General features: G+C 40.2%; 1 long non-coding RNA gene across 3 annotated transcripts in view; it reads left to right on the forward strand.

Annotated features, from left to right (window-relative positions):
• LOC112660044 (uncharacterized) overlaps positions 1-17,789 on the forward strand; it is a 234,037-nt gene that overhangs the window by 168,754 nt on the left and 47,494 nt on the right. For all 3 annotated transcript variants that reach the window (XR_007406836.1, XR_007406837.1, XR_007406840.1), the window contains one exon: positions 6,416-6,526. This is a non-coding gene — a long non-coding RNA (uncharacterized LOC112660044). The remainder of the gene's footprint in view (positions 1-6,415; positions 6,527-17,789) is intronic.

The following is a 17,789-nucleotide window of genomic DNA, read 5'->3' on the forward strand; positions in this document are numbered from 1 at the left end:
TTTGTCTTTCTCTGACTAGCTTATTTTGCATAGCATTATACTCTCTAGATCCATCCATATTATTGCAAATGGCAAGATTTTGGGGTTTTTTTTTTAAGATTTTACTTATTTATTCATGAGAGTCACAGAGAGAGAGAAGCAAAGACATAGGCAGAGGGAGAAGCAGGCTCCCTGTGGGGAGCCCGATGTGGGACTTGATCCTGGGACTCCAGCATCATGCCCTCAGCCAAGGGCAGATGCTCAACCACTGAACCACCCGGGCATCCCAAGATTTATTCTTCTGATGGCTGAGTAATATTCCATTCTAGGTATATACCACATCTTCTTTCTCCATTCATCAGTTGATGAACATTTAGGCTCTTTCCATAGTTTGGCTATTGTTGATAATGATGCTACAAACATTCCAAGGGGTATGTGCCCCTTTGACTCACTGTGTTTGTATCCTTTGGATAAATACCTAGTAAGTGCTAATTGCTGGTTCCTAGGCTTTTCCAAAGTGTTCACTAACTCAAGGATAAAACAAATGCACCTAGAAAACCTTCCCTGGAGGAGGAGCAACCCATTGATACCCATTTGACTAAAGGGCCAAAGGAAGGGAAATGAAATGTTAAGGCAATTTTCAAAGGTTATGGCCAATGAATTTGGTTTGTTGCTCAGAATTGTATAGTAGAAAGTGCAAAATCTCTTTCACATGATGGCTTTTGTCATGTTGTGATGGAACACAGAATCAGGAAATTATTTGAAGGATAAAATACAACTGCCTAAACAGAGCCATACTTTCTTGCTATTCCTTGTTTACTGTTCTGTCCCTTTCCCTTAATCTTAACTGATGTCCATGCCTCCAACTTCTTGAAGAATGCAGTGGGGAGCATTGTTAGTCCTCCTACTTTCAGCCAAAATCTTAAATCAGCCATGCACATCTCAGTGTAACAATCAGACAAGTGTTCATTCATTTACAGCAAAAACTGACTGAGTGCCTCTCCAGTGCTTATACTGAAGCATAGGACCTCATGCTTTTGTTTCTACTTTGCAGATGGAAATTTTATGGAAGGGGAAGAAATCTTTCCATGGGCCCTTGAAATCACAGCTCAACCTGTCCTGGCCCTGACCATCAATGCTTAGGTGTCTGTAAGGCAATAAATGGTGTCTCTATACCAGAACAAATTTCCCTCAAGAAGTTCTCTTTCTGGAAAGGACAAGTGTTGTGGCCCTCCAGGACTGTTTGCTCTTTGTAGAACTGAATCGCTCACAACAGAGTTTTCATGACAAACAGGTCAAAGACCTAGTTTAGGTTTACACCAGCATTCCATAGCACCTCTGTCTCTACAGAACCTCAGGGTGAAAGTCAGCAGTTTCAAGGCTGTCTCTCTAATAGCTTTGGGCAAAGGGAAACAACTGCATTCCCCAGTGACCTGCACACATGTGTTTATGGTCATAGAAGCTGGGCTTAAAAAAAAAAAAAAAAGAAGCTGGGCTTGCCCCCGGAAGACATTTGTCAGAGTTTGCTCTAGTCGTGGTGTTTTATTTGTGCTGTTTTCCTTTGCCAAGAAATCATCTTCTTTAAAAAAAAAAAAAAAAAAAGTAATCAGTAAGGGAAGGATAAGATACATAATTGTGAAGCTCTAACGATGATAATAGTAATGAGAATGATGCTGATGATAGCTAACCCTGTTTCACACTCACAGTGTAACAGGCATGTGCTCTCTGGGCTTTACACATTACTATTCAGAATGGTTCTCTTAACACATTTATGAAGTAAGATAATATTAGCATTTCTGATGGACTAATGAGGAAACTGAGGTAGATAACTTCACAATACTGAACCCAAACCTTGTAGCTAGTAGGTTATACATATAAAAATTAGTTCTCACCAAAATAAATTCTAAGCAATTTAAGCAGTTAGATGCACAACATGAGATCAGAGAAGAAATAACTAGAAGGGAGCTTTTAAAAATATGTTTATCATGTCTGACAATGTGATGTGTTTTCTAGGCATGCGTACAGGTAGAAGAAATCACGAATATATCCAAAGACCTATTTTTAACTTCTAAGTGTCTAAAAGTATATATATAATTAGGAAGCAGACTGTTTTTTAAAAGCCAAAAATATTCTTAATGATTAATGCCTTCAATATGTAAAGTGCTCATGCTTCAAAAAGAAAAACAGCAATACCCTGAAAGATAAATAGTCAAAGAATAGGAACAGACAATTCACAAAAGAAAAAATAAGCAGTCCTCGTACTATATGAAAAAGAATGATAACACTCTTATTTAGTTACTACTCTAGGTCAAGAACTGTGCTCAATACTTTCATTATCTTATTAAATCTTTAAAACAACTGTATATGATGCATGCCCAAGATCTCAAAGCCAGTAAGTAGCAAGACTGGAAATCCAAGTCTGACCAACTTCAAACCCATAACTTAACCATAAAGCTGTACACTTCATCAATGGTATGCTGGCACCAGCTCATGCCCACCCACTGGAGTCTACTGTATGTGCCTCTTCCAGCTCTCTTTGTACCCTTGTCTTGGTGGTAGCTTGATGAGAATATTGATACCACAGCAATCAGCATATGCTACAAATGTAGCCCCCTCGTAAAACTACTTGTTAAATATTTCTCGGCACATGGCTTACTGTCTCCCTAGAACTGAACATAGGAGCTTTAAGAATCATGTTCCAGGACCCAAACAGAGGAACTTTATCAAAGCACAAGTAATATTGCTGAACTGTTTTCCCAAATGTCAACCTTATCACTCAAATGTGAACTAAAATAAGTTAGAATACCACATTTGTCTACAAATTAGCAGATATTAAAAGAGAACAATGGTAAATCAAATCAAGATACCAAAGGCATGTAAGTTAGTTCAACCTGCATGGAAAAGCATCTGGTACTGTATCTCAAGGTTCTTTAAGAAGCTCATCTATTTCAATGTCATAATCTCATTCCTGGAAATCAGGAGGAAATTCTCAGTGCCACAGACAATGACCTGTGTGTAATGATGTTCATTTCACCATTGCTTAGTGTAAAACTTTGGAAACTGCAAACTACTTAAATAGCTAACAGTAGGACAACTGTTCAGCAGGTGTGCAGCAATCATGTGATGAGATGTAGTAAAGCTATCTAAAAAATGAAATTTTTAAAGATTTTATTTATTTATTCATTAGAGACACACAGAGAGAGAGAGAGAGAGAGAGAGAGAGAGAGGCAGAGACACAGGCAGAGGGAGAAGCAGACTCCATGCAAGGAGCCCAATGCGGGAGTCAATCCCGGGATCACAACCTGAGCCAAAGGCAGATGCTCAACCACTGAGCCACCCAGGTGTCCCTAAAAAATGATTTTTCAATTCAAAAACATTATAAAATGATGTACAAAATGATCCATGTTACTCAAAATATGTTTTTCACCTACATACATCTTTTTGTTATATACCACAGCGAAGTTTTGCATGTTTCTTCATAGAAGTCCTGCATATATTTGATCATATCTGCATCTGTACCTAGAATGTGTGTACATATAGTACATATATTACAAATAATGTATGTGACATTGAGATATTTTTGCATATGTATATATACACAGATATATTTCTAAAATAAACAAATGGAAATGTATATCATGCTTACAGAATTAAAGTCTGAATATTATAAAAATATTAATTCTTCACAAGTCAATGTGCAAGTTTAATGAAATATAAAAAGAAATCTAAAATACATTTCCAATAGAATTTTTCATTTTTGGGCTTGATTAAATGATTCTGTAGTTCATCTGTAAAGTTAGGTGAGATGACAAATAATTCTCTTATTTAGGAGTTTTATTTTCCAGATTTCATAGAATGAGCATATATCACTTCTATATCTGAAAAAAACCTTAATAATAAATAATGATAATATAAATGTTTGATGCATATTAATAAGCACATAATGAAGTCTTTAGAATTGATATAGTCTTTCATGTCTGTGGACCTTGAGATGAGGACCATATAAGAAGAAGAAAGCAAGTACCACAAATCTCAAGGAGAGAGATCTTTTCTATCAGGGACCTGGGGAGTCAAGAAAGTCACTATTATCCATACCTGAGGTGACCATTTGAGCAACACACTATACTCAGGGCTTGAATCTGTTCACTTGAAGTTGAGATGGTGAGCCTTCTGCCCTCTGGGAAAGCTTATTATCACTCATTATTTGAAGCCCATTGGAAACACTCCAAATTTATTGAGGGTTAGCAGCTCCCACTCCTACAGAAATGATTTTTTTTTAGGTGTCTGCCTTTGCCCTTTCTTAGGGAAGGTGCTGCTTTCAGCTTTGAGAGGGTTAAAAATAAAATGCCTAATAATATATCATGAAAATAGTTAAAATCTTGAGAGCAGTGACAGTGGCCTTAGGATTCCTGTCTAGATTAGTTTATTTCCCCCTTGAGTAAACATTGAAACCAAATGCAAGTTTTGCAATAGAGGCAACCTTGTGTACAGGAAATAGCATGGAATCTGAAGTCCAAAGACCTGGTTTGAGTCACATCTCCCCCTCTGTCTAATGGGATGATGTGAAGTAAGCCAGTAAACTGTACATTTTTTTCACATCATTCACTCATTCAGTCAACCAGTATATATTGCTGCCCTACCACATATCAAGCACTGTCTCAGCACTAGAAATCAGTAGAGATAAAAAGCCCTTACCGATGCAGATCTTACATTTTAGTTGCAGACACAGACAGCACCATCAAAATAACCAAACAAGGATTCATATAACTGTAAGGTTGTTAAAACTGCTTGCAGAAAATTTAGGGTAGGGTAATAAATAGAACATGTAGGGAGGGAAGGGAGTGGATAGGAAGAGTTGTTTGATGACCTTGTCAGGAAAGCCTTTCTAAGGTTGTGATATTCAAGCAAAAAGTCAACCCAGGGAGCTAGCCCTGGAAAGACTAGGGGAGAGCCTTGAGGTAGAAGTACAAGTGCAAAGGCCCACAGCTGAGGAAGGAACATCTAGAAGGCTGGCATAGCTAGAGTGGGTAAGCAAAGGGAGAAGTTGGTAAGTGACAAGGTCAGACTGACCTCACCACAGAGTAGTCACAGAGATGAACCAGTGTGTGAGGATGGCTACAGGGGCCAAGACATTGTCTGTACTACCTCTGTTGACTAAGTAGGAGGAGTTCTTTGTTTGGACAGAAGGAAATTTAGCAGCTGAGATTTTCCTTGAGAGGTCTTGCCAACCCCAGTTCATTCGGGCATCAGTAGAGGCTACAGCATATTCCATACAAGGTGTTTGTTTTCTGTGCAGAACCCGTCTGGGTCAGCAGCTGGCCAGGACCAACAGCTGGTCCCTTCATGCAGTAGGCATTTGGCACACAGGGGTGTACTTTAGCCATTCAGACTTGGGATGTCACATACAGGAACAAATACCTGATGGCATAAGACTTTGCTGGGAAGCCTTTCACAATGCGTGGAATGGTATAAAGAAAATGTGTATGAGGACAGCTTCACTTCTGATTGTATGTGGCTGTAAATGGGCAACACTTATTATTTAACCTTTATTGTGCCCTTTCTAGCTGGGCTCAACTGCATGTCTTATATCTGATGTAATCTCTCATCTGCTTGACATTTGGAGAGTTATGATCAGTAGAGAATGATGTGGGAAACCAGTCTCAATCATAATCACCCTTTCCCACAGTCTAAAAGGGAGTAAGATTCACTTAGTTTAGCATTTGACAGCATAATGCAGGGTTCTCAGACTTGCCTCTCTTCCCAGACCGTCACCTCCCTTCTACTACTCTGCCATTAGTCTTGACCTTGCTGCTCTTTCTCTTGTCACTGCTACTCTGCCTACCTCTTCCTGCTGTCCCAGATCACACTGTACTTTCCTGGGGTCAATTCCTCTGTGCAGAAGTGTGGGAAGAGGAGGGAGAGGCCGCTCTGCTCAATCCGCAGGGTACTGTTGTCTCAATGTCATGATGTGGAAATACCTGCCTGTTTGCAGGATCTCCAGGCCACTGTGATCCGAGAGCACAGAACCTTTCCTAAGCCTTGGTCTCAGAGAGTGCATGGGAGACCTACAAAAGTTCAAGTGGACTTGAAAGCTTTTCAAATATGCTTTCCTGTTGTTAATCTGCACATTCATCTGCACATCTGGCTTGGAAAATCTCAAGCCACAAGATCAGCTCTGTTTAGGGTGACTGGTTTGCCACTGCAGTAAAGCCGAATACAAACATGGACGAAGAGGCTGCTGGTACCCATTTGTGATGATGATGGTACCTCATCAAAGTGGGAGGTGAAACGTTAGAATCCCTAGACACTTCAAGTACACCCAGCCTGGAGAAACCGTAACAAAACATAAAAGAAAGCCAGCATCGCCATTAGCCACTCATCCCCTCAAAGCCTCTGGTGCTGAGCCAGCAATTAAGACTGCCGATTTGTCTTCCAGGTCCCACTGATCTTCCCGGGAAGGAAATGGACAGCTGTCACACTCTGGCCCACTAAGCATTGGTTGCCAACTGGGAAAGTCATCAGAAAACTTCCTTGAAATGGTCATTGGGTAAGTCATTTGGATATTGCTCTCAGCTACATCTGTTCCTCATACTGAGAGTCAGTGTGTTGGTTTCCTAAGGGCTGGCTCTTAAATCTACCATATCTTGTTTTAATAATGAACACAATCAGATTTGTTTGGACTTTGGAAAATTATACCCCCTGAAGCCCCAATTTTTTCATGCAGGTAGAGTCTAATAAAACAATTTTTAGGGGTAGAATGAAAGGTCCAGAGATGGGCAGTGTTACAGTAAGGCCACATGCTTCCTGGTGGATAGTAGAAGCAAAAGAGCACAGCGTAGAGGCTGCCAGCATGGCCCTCCCCATGTGCTCACTGATTATGTAAAGTCCTCCCTCAAGAATTTTGTTTTTCATGTCAACAGCTTGTGGCTACTTCTCTCTCATTCTTCCACCTTGTTATTGTTTTCCTACAATTGTAGTCCCCTGCCCTGCAGTGAGGCCACCAAGAGTCTAAGCTCTGACTTTACAGGAGTAGAGGCCTCCGACCCCAATCCTTTAGATACTTCCTCTTGTTCCATTCACTCCAACAAATATTTACCAAAAGCCAGCTGGTATTAGCAGTGGGACTAACAAAAGTTAGTTAGTTTACCCCTGCTTCAGCGGATCTTAGAGTCTAGCAGGAGAAGGCAGACACATAGCAGGTAATGTTAATAGTTTCAGCACAGCATGTTAAGTGCTGAACTAGAAATCTGCCCCCTGTGGTGTGGGAGCCCAGAGAAGAGAGTGCCACAGCTCAGCCTGAAAGTTCAGGGAAGATTTCATGTCAGAGATTATGACTAAATCAGGTCTTGAGGGATAAGCAATATTAAAAGAAATGGGAAAGGTGTTCCAGATAGAGGAATGAGTATAGTTTAAGCCAGGGCAGAAAGTCATAAAATAGCATAGGGCCTGCAGAGAATCATAAATAGTTGATATTATTTAAGCATAAAGTGTGAGTCAAGAAGCAACAGGTGGTAAAGTTGAAGAGATTGGTAGGAAAGTGCCAGGCGCTGAGGACCTTGCAGGCCAGGCAAAATAACCTGAATTCTCTGCGTGGTATATAGTTTTTGAATGTATTGAAGTAGTGAACGATGTGGTCAGATGTAAATGTTAGATAATTTTTTAAATGTCTTGACATATGGCTTCCAGGGGAGTAATACTGAGTAATACTTCCAGGAGATGAGTTATGCAGTCCAGTGTAGAGATGATGAGTGGGCCTGGAGATAGAGGGTGAAATTGAGAAATTGTTGACATGGTGATTAATTGACTAGGTGTTGGAGAGGTAAGAAGGAAGGATACGTTGAAAGTAACTCGGGTTTCCACACCCTGGCAGGGTAGATAGTGGAGCTATCAGTTGGATTAGGTATATAAATGAATGTGTTTGGAGGTACATTTGCCATGTAAGAGGCAGTGGGAGTGCAAAGCACACAGGTACCGTTCATGGAAATTATCTCTGATAGTGATTTGCAAGCTAGTGTTAAAGATTTCAAGGAGAGGATTTTTAAGTCACAGAAGCAGCTTATCCTAGAAGTTTGCTAAGCTTTCTAAAAAGAAAAAACAAAGTAAAAATATGCAGAGATGAATCTCTGATTTGGAAATACTTCGAGTGCTGTTCTCCCCATGAACCCCTGCTCTCCCACATCCACCCCTTGATGTCCTTTAGTCACCATGTCGTTAGAAACGTAATGTAATGTAATGTCCTGTAAGTCCTAAGTTCCATTGACAGAACTATGAGAATTTAAAATATTCCTCTCCCAGGATGCCAGGGTGTCTCATTCGGGTAAGTGGCCAGCTCTTGGTTTTGGTTCAAGTCATAATCTCAAGGTGGTAGCATTGAGCCCCATAGCAGGCTCCACACTCAGTGGGGAGTCTGCTTGAGGATTCTCTCTATCTCTCAAATAATAAATAATCTTAAAAAAAAACCTCTCCCATTTTGGACTTTTCCGTTATGGTATTATGGAAAATTGGTCAGAATGCAGTTTCCTATCCTCTTTGTTGTAACTTCCATTTCTTTAAATCTTTCTGTTGTTCTGTCACTATCTACATCTATATCTATCTATTATATCTCGCTCAAGAATTAGAACTCACAAATTTCTGACACTATAGTAAAAATCGGTTGCATTTGCTTGTTTACAGAGGAAGTTCACTAGCGATAACCTTTTGTCCCTTTGGCCTTCTCTTCCTTCACAACTTCAGTTTTCCTTTGAAGATTTAAGTAATTCTGTTTGAAGCATAAAAATTATGCTTGACAAAGAAATACTAAGTTTTATTGCCAGAGGTGTGATTAGGCAGGTGGATGAACTACAGTAGCTGGATTTAAGTCAAGCTGCCCTTTGGACTAGCACTATGGAATGAAAATACAATGTAAGCCATAATACATAATCCTAAATTTTCTGGTGGTCACAATAAAAAAGTAAAAAGAAAGAGATAATTAATTTTAAGTGTTTTATTTAACCCAATATATCCAAAATATTATCATGATTTCCACATTTAATCAGTACAAGTATTTATTAATAAGGCTGATTTTTTTATACAAAATGTTCTGTTTCTGGTATGTGTTTTCCACTTAGAGCACATTTCAGTTTAGATACTAAGTTTTCATCAGAAACCTGTGATCTGTATTAGCTGTCATGAAATTAAATTTGAAAAAGTACATTCGTGTACCCAAGGAATTATTATTTTTTTAAAGATTTTATTTATTTATTCATGAGAGACACACAGAGAGAGGAAGTGACAGGCAGAGGGAGAAGCAAGCTCCATGCAGGGAGCCCGATGTGGGACTCGATCCCGGGACTCCAGGATCACGACCTGGGCCGAAGGCAGGCGCTCAATCACTGAGCCACCCAGGTGTCCCCCAAGTTATTCTAAACCTATTTAAAATTTTATAGTTGCACACTGTGTTTTATGCTCGTGGCCACCCGTGACTCCTGTGTGGGGCAGAGTAGTGGTAGACTTTTTATCCTTCCTCTCATCCCAGTCTTCTGCATGCTGTACATGAACTTTAGGTAACTGAATATTTCTGGAAGATATTTATGTAAGTTTGCAAATCACCTGAGCCTTTGAGATCTCACCTGGTAGCTCTAGTTAATGGAGCTCTCAAACTGGCTCAGTCAGGCTCCAGAGGATCTTTAGAGGATGGAGAAGAGGTCATGAGATGGTGAAATAGAATAGAAAAGCATTTGATCAAGACAGGGAGGAAGGGTGTAGTAAGTGTCCTGTAAAATAAATTTCTGCCCATTTTAAAACATTAATTGTATTGGGAAAGATTTTTGTAATTTGAAAGTTGCCTTGAAGGTAAGTTTCAGACCTTAGAGAAGGTTTCTGCTGTTGTTTGTCAGCTTGGTCAGTCAGTTGCTAGTTTCACTTTAGGTCCAGATAAATGATTAGAAAATTTCACCAATTACTCTTTGTACTGAAAAAAAGAAAAAAAATTTGCTCCAATGTGATCCTCATTACACCCCAGAAAGTAAGAATTCTTCGTGTGATGAATGTAACCTAAGATTAAAGCTCATTACCTCCATACCAATGCATGTGCACACACATCACACACATACATGTGCACTCACATGTATATACTTAAGGACATGAGTGGCTTCAGAGCAGAAAGCTTCCCTGACAAAGACCAGTGGAAGTGTTGGAACTGCATCGAACGCTACATCAGAGCTTAGCAGTCAGAAGGATTGTTTCCTTGCCCTCAGATATTTTGAGTTTCTGGTATGGGTAGAGGAGTGAGAGGTGAAGAAGCAAGGAGTCCCTCCTTCCTTCTGCCTCTCATGCCATGGACTCCAGTGGTCTGAGCATGGCAAGAGTCTGTCCTAGATGCCCCCCCCACCGCCGACTGGGAGCCCACTTGTGGAGATGATGGGCGGGACAATTCTAGGCTGCTCCAGGTACCTCCTGACCTACCCCTCATCCTCCTCCATCATTTCTGCTCACCATCCTCCTTCTTTTGGTGATTATTTAGCAGACTTCTTGCCTTAGGAGTATTTTGACACATTCCAGGAAACATGGGCCTTTCATCTGTTTGACTTTTTGAGATGTTTTGGGCAAGCTCTGAGTCTGCTGTCTGCTTTCTTTTACCCCCTCCTCTAACTCATCATTTTCAATTTATTTTTTTAAGTTTGAGCTCATATTGCATTTAATGTTAACATTTAGATAAAAAACTCTCACAACATTTCATATTTTTATCTGAGCTTTTCCTGGGTCTGAACACCAGTCAGTTAAACTTAGTAACATTTATGAAATGCTTTGTTCTAGGGTCTTTGCTGGGTGCTTTGGTGTCAAACATACTATAAAACAACAGTCAGGTGGAGGGGAAGCAAATGAGAAAATGCTGGACTTTCTTCCATACACAAACCAGTGTGGGATGAACACTTAAACACATAATTCCTAAAAGACAAATTGGTAACACAGTATATATACATTTTTCTTTGCTCTCAAAAGTTGCTCTGGTGATCTGGTTATTTGCGTTCCGATCCTGTTAGACACCAAGTGAATATTTTATGAGACCAAAGCCAAAAATGAATGGAAATCACAAAAATATCTTGCCAGGTCTTCACCTTGGATCTCTGAGTGCTTTATCGTATAGTAACAATGTGGATTGAGGCTTCATTTTTAAGCATGTTATTAGATAAATTCACTAACTTATCTTTACCCCATTAGAAACGTGGACCCTGAGATTTCATATATATTACTCATAGAGAACTATTTTTCCATTAAATACCCACAAAAACCTGGGTGCGGGAAAGCAAGACCACTGAACATGTAATATAAGCAGGATTTCACATTAAATCAGAGATTGCTTGAGGATGGGTAGGTTGGAAATGGGGAACGGCGGGCTGGAGCCAAAGGAGAGGCAGGAGAGAAGAGAAATGAGGAGAGGCCTTCCTGGCTATGGAAACAAACCTGAGCCGTGAAACAGAGTCCAGAAGGAATATATATCCATTTAACCAGCCCCTGCCCCATGGTCTCTGCCACTCGTCTCTAAATTCCCTTCTCAAAAGTATCCATGTCTTCTTCTGGTGTGAGGCTTCTGTAAGAAGGTTATTTTTACCTTCTTATTTTTACCCTCCATGAGTCAGTTATTTCACCTTAAGTGACACACACAAGAGTTGCCAGTGCTTTGAAAGGGACATACAACTCCATGACTGTGAACTTTGCTACCTCTGGGCACCTAACTGACAATCCTTTCCTGATAAGAAATTACCACTGGTAGCTCACATGGCAATTAGAATAGGAGTCGAATAAAAGTAGGAAAGATGGGCAGCCCGGGTGGCTCAGCAGTTTAGCGCTGCCTTCAGTCCAGGGCATGATCCCAGAGACCTGGGATCGAGTCCCACGTCGGGCCCCTTGCATGGAGCCTGCTTCTCCCTCTGCCTGTGTCTCTGCCTCTCTCTCTCTCTCTCTCTCTCTCTCTCTGTCTCTCATGAATAAATAAGTAAAATCTTTAAAAAAAAGAAAAAGTTGGAGACAGTTTGGGGGCTGGGACTGACTTGTGAGATTCAAGGGTCTGAAAAAGGAGGAAATCTTTGGTGATGGACAACAGATATAGATGGGATTTCATCAGGACCTGATTTGCTACTGAGAGAAACAGAAGAATAAGTGATGTACTAGAGAACTGTGATGGTCTGTGATGCCCTTAAGGCAGCATCTATTCTAAAACATGAAGCCTAGGTTCCAGTGAGGCTTTTCGCCAGCTGTGTCATCCTGGGAAACTCACTTAGCCCTCTAAGCATCAGTATCTCCATCCACAAAATAAGAACATCAGCCAAGATCATGTTTTAGGTTCTTTCAACTCCAAAATTTTTTTCTACTTCTTACCTTTTATGTTTTTAGTACCTTGAGAGGAATAGTTAGAAAACTGTTCACTAAACTGTAAAAACTTGGATTTTCACCAATGATCCTTTCTATGGTAGGGGAGTGCCGAGAGGAAGGGAGTCCATGTTAACTTTGCAAATCCATTGTCTTATTTGATAATATAATAATTAGGAGAAATAGGCAGGAAATTCCAAATCTGTTACCTCGTTTGGTATTTACAACAAGGAGAAATGGGCAGAAAAGCTACCATATTTACCAGTGACATTAAACTCAGAGTTTAAATGAATTTTTTGCAGAGCTGCCTAATCAAAAGGGCTGGAACTATATTTCAGGTCTCCAGAACCCTGGGTTTGGGTACTGGTTGCATACTTGCCTATACTTTTTTGCATGATCTTTCCAGAAATGTCCAGAAACACAGGGGAGCTGCCTGAGTTGTGACATCCCCAAATGATGTCAGAAGAAGGACTCAGCTTCTCACATCATCTACACTTTTCTTTGGTCAGCCTGTAACTGTCTTTTAGCCAGTGGCCTCCCAAATAGGATGAAGACACCCCAGGCAGGCACAAATGATGTTTTAGGGTACAGAGGGTGAAATATTAAGAAAAATTCTATTACATTCCTTTTGTGTCACTCTTACAATTTATTTTTGTGTATTTTATAAGATTTATTAGCACAAATCATCATCATAAATAGCACATGTGATACAATTCATAAATGGGGCCATATGTTTTACTGATTAAATCCATGATTAAAATATTTGGAGACTGTATTTTAGAAAACAGAAGGAAGGGTATAGAGGATGAAGGAAGCCATATGGCCGTTCATAGGGGTCCCTCTTTTTCTCCTCCCTTCTAATGACTTTGGCTGGGAGGTGGGCAGGGGTGTAGTAAAGGGCAGGTTCAATCAGAATCTTGAAGAAAATCCAGAAAAGTAGACTAACGAATGGAACTGCTCTGGCCGAACTGGGGCAGCTGGTCACATGCTCCCCACCAGCACAAAGATCTCTGTCTCTCTCACACACTACAGCCCTTTGTCCGTCAGAATCCACAGTTCCGTTCAGCTGTTCTTGCTGTCACTTGCCTCCTGTCTTTCTAGTCTGGTAGGCAATAAATGTCAAGCCTAACTTCACAAGCCTTTAAAAGAAACAGTTGAGAGGGAGAAAAATATATGTCCAGATCAATGAGCCTCCGGGTCTCTTCTAATGGGAAAACAAAGTCCAACCTACCCAGAGAAGAGGACTTGGGAATTTTGACATTCTTTATACTTAGAAAGGAGTTGACAACTGATTGCTCATGTTCTCCAAAGATCCTTACACTCTGCTGGGAAGATGATAAAATAGGGAGGGAATGCTCTGAGGAGGAAGAAGACTGGTGCCTTTCACCTTTGGGTGAGTGTCCCTAGGATTATTGAATCGTTAATGTAGGAAAAAGAGGAATGGCATGTCATGTTAAATAACTAAATGAGCAACTCTTACTATAATGGCAAGCAAGAGGCCATCTCTTAGGGCCCATATTTGGGACTGTGTCAAGGGGAAAGAGAGCTGTAGGTGGGGTGGAATGGTGCCTTTATGTATAAAAGAAAAAAATACAGCACCGAAGGAGTCCACCCGAGGATCAAGGTCACAAGTGTGCCTATGGCACGAAACTGCTCTCTGCACTCATTATTGTCTGTAGACGGTAAAGGCACCATGTCATTGTTCCGGCATTTTATTGCCAGCAGGGACCGCAGACACTGTCTCACGACAGCTTGGTGGGTATGACAGGCTGGCTGGGACGGAATCTGGAGCTTTCCAAGTCTGAGCTTTCTGTCTTTAAAGTGAGTAGCGCTTACTCTGTCTGAGGGGGTCAGGGGAGGCCAGGTCTTTCGCTTCTTGGTGTTTCTGTCACTATGTTCCTTGGACAGACTCAATTTCCTTTTATAGAGAAAATCCATTTGTGAGAGAATTCTGAGAACATTCCTTTCTCCTTGGGGACGCAGTCTGATTAAAGAGGTAAGACACTAGTGTGAAATTATCAATATAAAGCAACATGTGAACCAAGACACAACAAGTGGTAATTTCCATAAGCACCATTACGTTCCTTGGGGACAGGAGAAAGCTCTCTCACCTTGCAGGTAAATAAAGGAGCAAAGGAAGCCCTCATGGCCGCTGTCTGGTAGCCTCCTCTGCTTTCCTTCATTCTGCTGGCCATCTTTGGCTCCAGGGCCTGGATCCCAGAGGCCTAGAAATGAGACGAGTGGGATAGAGTTCATAGCTTAGCAGTGGCGGGAAGCTGTAGCTTCTAAGTCTCCCTTCCCAGCTTAGAGCCTGCACCGGGCATTCATCAGTGGCCTGTACGGAGTCGCAGAGGGAGGGACAGAGGCAAGGGAACATGGCAAACACAAAAACTGGCGACATGTGTTGATGAAGAGAACCAAATACTGACCGTCACAAATGATCATTATTGTTGTGTTATTTAAATAAAAATGAGGTTGGTTAACAAGCAGCCATGCCTAGCCGAAGGAGACGAATGCTGTTCTCTTCCTTAATAAATCCGCTGCCGTAGTGAGAGTGGTTCAGAATAAACTATTTAGAATAATTCTCTTCCATGTTCTTCTGGTAAGGAGATTTGAAAAAGCCAACCTTAACAATCACTGTGGTGGCAGTCTAACTAAAATACCACAATACATGGTATAATAAAAATCATGTTTTTTTTTTTCTTTTCTTAGACTTTGTATGTACATGCTCTTCCAAAAGTGTAAAGGTCTTATAACTGGGGGGGGAAAAAAAAGACTGAAAACACCAAAACTTTCCAAACTTTATACTGTCTGAAAATCTGAGACACGGAACTTATTCCTACTACACCGTGGGTTTTTACATTAACATAGCCTAAGTCAACTAGAATTCTGAGAACTTGAAAAACAATGAGAAGTAGTCAGTTGCTTGTTGTTATGTTACCTTGTTTGGCTCTGATTGTAGACATTTATGAAGGTTTCATTATTACCTCCCCCACCTTTTTCTTTTTGCTGGATTAGATTAGATGAGACTATAGATTCCATTTCTGTTCCTTTTTAATGTTTATCTTCAATTTTTTTTGTACACACACTTAACTATAAAATGTCATCAAAGTCTGAATTTTATTTATCCTTACCTTCCTCCCAAATCAAGCAAGAAACTTGTCTACTAAACAACTTCTACTTACTACCCTTGATTTTATTATCATTAGTAGTAATAGTAGTTACTAAAGTCTTTTTTAACAGTTAACTATACTAACGGTTCCAATCAATATAGCTTTGTGACAGATTGTTCTAAAACTCAGTGACCTAAAGAACCAAATTCAGTATTATGCTCATGGAAGGAATGAGTTAGGAATTGGAGCAGGGCAAATTAGAGACAGCGTGTCATTGTTTCACACTGCTTAAAGCCTCCTTTGAAAATCTGGCTGTTGGCTGGGGGCCTCAGTTTCTCCCTTTGTTTTCTTTTCCATGTGGCTTCTCCGTGTAGGCTAGTGTGGGCTTCCCCACAACATGGTAGCTGGGTTCCCAGGGCAAGTCCCCAAGAGAGAGGTTAGCCATGCAGAAGCCCTGTCACCTACCCTCAGAAGTCACACATTGCCACTTTCACTGTGTCCTGCTCATTAGGCAGCCACAAAGTCTCCTCAGCTTCAAGGGCAGGGACAATAGACTCAGTCTCTCGGTGGAGGTGTGGCAGGGTTCTCCAATAGCAAGGGCCCGAAGTGTTGCTATGACCATACTTGAAAGATGCAGTCTGTCCCACTCATATATTTTGTGAATTTCCACCGGTGTCTTTATTCTTTACATTTCATGTCTGTCTCCTGGGTTTCTTTTTCTGTGATTAGTAGTTTATCAGCAACACTTACAAATATTGGGTCAAATGTTTTAGACTTTTGTTGATAATAAAATTTACATTGGCAATATTTTCATTAGCACTTTGAAAATATCATCCTATTGCTTTTTCTCCCCCTCTTACAGTACTTTTTATTGTAGTAAAATACACTTAACATAAAATTTAGTATGTTAATCATGTTTAAGTGTACAGTTCGGTGGTATTAAGTACATTTAAATTGTTGTGTGACCATCACCACCATCCAGTTCCAGAATGCTAGAACTCTACCCATTAAATAACAACTTCCAATCACCTTTCCCACAGCCACTGACAATCACCATTCTACTTTCTGTGTCTATGATTTTAACTATTGGAAGTATCTCATGTAAGTGGAATCACATAGTACTTGCCCTTTTTGTGACTGGCTTATTTCACTTAGTATAACATCCTCAAGATTCATCCATGTTTATCATGTATCAGAATTTCCTTCCTTTTTTTTTCCCTTCCTTTTTAAGACTAAATAATATTCTACTGTATGCATTTATCACATTGCGTTTATCCATTGAGGGATGCCTGGATTATTTCCATTTTTTCAGTATTGTAAATAATGCTGCTGTGAACACAGATGTATAAATATCTCTTTGAGACCCTGCTTTCAATTTTTTTAAACTTTATTTCTTTACATTTTTATTTATTTTTTTTTAGAGAGAGAGAGAGAAAGCACATGAGCAGGGGGGAAGGGCAGAGTGAGAGGGCAAGAATCTCAAACAGACTCCCCACTGAGTGCAGAGCCCAACATGGGGCCCAATGTGGGGCTCGATCTCACGACCCTGAGATCATAACCTGAGCCAAAATCAAGAGTCAGGCGCTTAACTGACTGAGCCTCCTAGGAGCCCCATCAGTTTTTTGAATACATACTCAGAAGTGGAATTGCTAGACCATATGGTAAATTTGTTTAGGAACTGCTATACTCTTTTCTACAGAGGCTGTACCATTACATTTCTGCAGAGTGGGAATACTTCCCCTGGAAGTTGGCAAGCCTTTTACAGGCCAGGTTTCCAAAATAGTTGAATAGACATATTCTATCAGGGCCATTGTTGTCTGAGTGGAGAGAGAGAGACTTATCATTTTTCTGAATCCAGTCTTCCCAGAATCCGTCTATCCCATTGCTTCTAAACATCTATTGTTGCTGATAGAAATCTGCTTTTATTCTGATTGTCATCTATCTTCTCTATCTGGTAACATGGTACTTTTTTTTTTTTCCTCATTATACTTGACATAAAATATCAAGTCAATTTTTGGGTCTGTATTTATTTATCTCAGTCTTATGCATACACTTTAAATCTGAAAAAGCAAGTATTTTTTTAATTCTGGATAATATCTTTTGCCATTTCCCTATTGAGTATTGTTCTTCTGTCATCCTTTCTCTATTCCCTTTTCCTGGGGCCTCCGTTGGATATATTGTATCCCCTATATCTCTCAAGCACTTTTACATTTTTAAATCTATTTTTTCTCTCTGTACTGTGCTGTGGATCAGTTCCTTAGAACTATGCTTTAATTTACTAATTCTCTGTTTGACTGTCTCTAGTATCTTAAGGAAGAGGTGTTCTCACTTCTCGAGCATCCTTTGTAT

The sequence above is a fragment of the Canis lupus genome, chromosome 2 (genome assembly GCF_003254725.2).
Source record: "Canis lupus dingo isolate Sandy chromosome 2, ASM325472v2, whole genome shotgun sequence".
NCBI lineage: Eukaryota > Metazoa > Chordata > Mammalia > Carnivora > Canidae > Canis > Canis lupus.